Source organism: Silene latifolia, chromosome Y, assembly GCF_048544455.1.
Source record: "Silene latifolia isolate original U9 population chromosome Y, ASM4854445v1, whole genome shotgun sequence".
In the NCBI taxonomy this organism is placed as follows: domain Eukaryota; kingdom Viridiplantae; phylum Streptophyta; class Magnoliopsida; order Caryophyllales; family Caryophyllaceae; genus Silene; species Silene latifolia.
The window spans coordinates 278,251,666-278,253,656 of NC_133538.1; the positions used below are offsets into that span (position 1 = coordinate 278,251,666).

The window sequence follows — 1,991 nt, forward strand, 5'->3', positions numbered from 1 at the left end:
TTTAAGCTCTCCCATCCCCAACCTTTTACTCACCGAGTACGGCATGACACTCACACTAGCCCCTAGATCACATAAGGCTTTGTTGATCGTTGTGTCGCCAATGGTACACGGTATTGAGAAGCTTCCCGGATCCTTTAACTTTGGAGGTGAACTCCTTTGAAGTATTGCACTACTCACCTTAGTGAAGGCGATAGTCTCAAGCTTCAGGATCGACTTCTTCTTTGTGAGGATATCTTTTATGTATTTCGCATAGCCGGACGTTATTGATTAATTCCGTGAAAGGAATTGAGACTTCTAAATTCTTCACAATTTCCATGAATTTTCCAAGTTGATCATCAAATTTGGGCTTGGCTTGACGACTTGGAAAAGGAAGTCTAATCACAATGGGCTCCTTCTCCTTGGCCTTGTCTTCATTTTTCTTTGAACTTTCTTCTTTTGACGATTCTCCATCTTTGGAGTTTTGCACAATTTCTTCCTTTTCACTAGCTTCCACAATTTCATCCTCAACTTGCTTCTTCGGTGCTTCATACCTTGTACCACTTCTCAAATGAATGGCACTAACCGTTTCATGTCTAGGGGGATTACTTTGAGGTGGTAATTGCCCCTTTTGTCTTTGTGAGCTTGAAGATGCTAGTTGAATCAATTGTGTTTCCAACATCTTGGTGTGAGCTAGAATGTTGTTGATGGTGGTTTCCTTTGCTTGGCTATCTTTTTGCATTTGAGTGAAAAATTCTTGTTGATTCTTTTGCATTTGAAGGACCGCTTTTTGGACATCAAAACCTTGGTCATTTTGGTGATTGTATGGATTTTGATTTTGGTAACCTTGGTTTTGATTGTAAAAGGGTCTTTGATTTTGGTTTCTCATGGGTGGTGGAGTGTATGTTGTTTGAGGGTTTTTAACATTTTGGCTTTTGTATGAGAGATTTGGATGGAATTTGGTGTTTTCATTGTAAAAGTTGGAATAAGGGGTACCACTCTTGTATGCTTGGAAAGCATTCACTTGTTCATTTGTTCCCCTACATTCACCTTGGTCATGTCCCAAAGTTCCACAATTCTCACATATCCCACTTGGGATTGATGAGGATGCCGTCATGGCATTAACATGATGCTTCGATGATTTTGAGTTTTCCTCAAGTCTAGCCATAGCTTGTTCAAACTTCAAGTTGATTGTGTCAATGTGAGCACTAAGTTGAGCACCCAATTGAGTAACGGAGTCTACTTCATGCTTTCCTCCTCTAGTAGCCTTGCGAGGTCTACTATATTGTGAGTTATGGACCGCCATTTCCTCAATCTTGTTCCATGTTTGATTGTCATCAACTTCGGTGAACATTCCATTTGATCCCATATTGAGAATATTCCTAGAATCTTCATATAAGCCATTCCAAAATTGTTGCACCAAAAACCATTCGCTAAGTCCATGGTGAGGACATGAGCGATAAATTCCCTTGAACCGCTCCCAAGCTTCATACAAAGACTCTTCATCCCTTTGCTTAAAACACGTAATTTGAGCTCTTAGCATGTTAGTCTTTTCCGGTGGGTAGAATTTTTTGTAGAAAGCTAGAGCCAACTTCTTCCAAGACTCTATTCCAAGGGTGGCTTTATCAAGGCCCTTCAACCATTGCTTCACGGTGCCGATTAAGGAAAAAGGAAATAAGACCCATCTAATTTGGTCTTGAGTCACGCCCGTTTGAGAGATAGCATCACAATAGTCGCAAAAGGTTTCCATATGAGAATGAGGGTCCTCACTAGGCATCCCCCCGAATTGGCTCCTCTCAACTAATTGGATGAAGGCGGACTTGGCAATAAAATTTTCGGTTAGATGTTGCGGTGTAGGAGTACCATTTGGTAGATTCTCCTCGGTGGGTACGGAGTGTGACGAGAATTTTGGCATTGTAGGTGGATTTTGTGGGGTATTGTGTAATGGGTTTTCTTCTCCTTCTATTGCGAAAGGATTGACAAACTCACTAGTGGGTTGAACAACTTCACTAATA

General features: G+C 41.1%; 1 non-coding gene across 1 annotated transcript; it reads left to right on the forward strand.

Moving 5' to 3' along the window:
• The first annotated feature begins 1,412 nt into the window (after window positions 1-1,412).
• Window positions 1,413-1,519, forward strand: LOC141634583 (small nucleolar RNA R71). Its single transcript, XR_012539310.1, has one exon. It is a non-coding gene; the product is annotated as a small nucleolar RNA R71 (small nucleolar RNA).
• The last annotated feature ends 472 nt before the right edge of the window (window positions 1,520-1,991 follow it).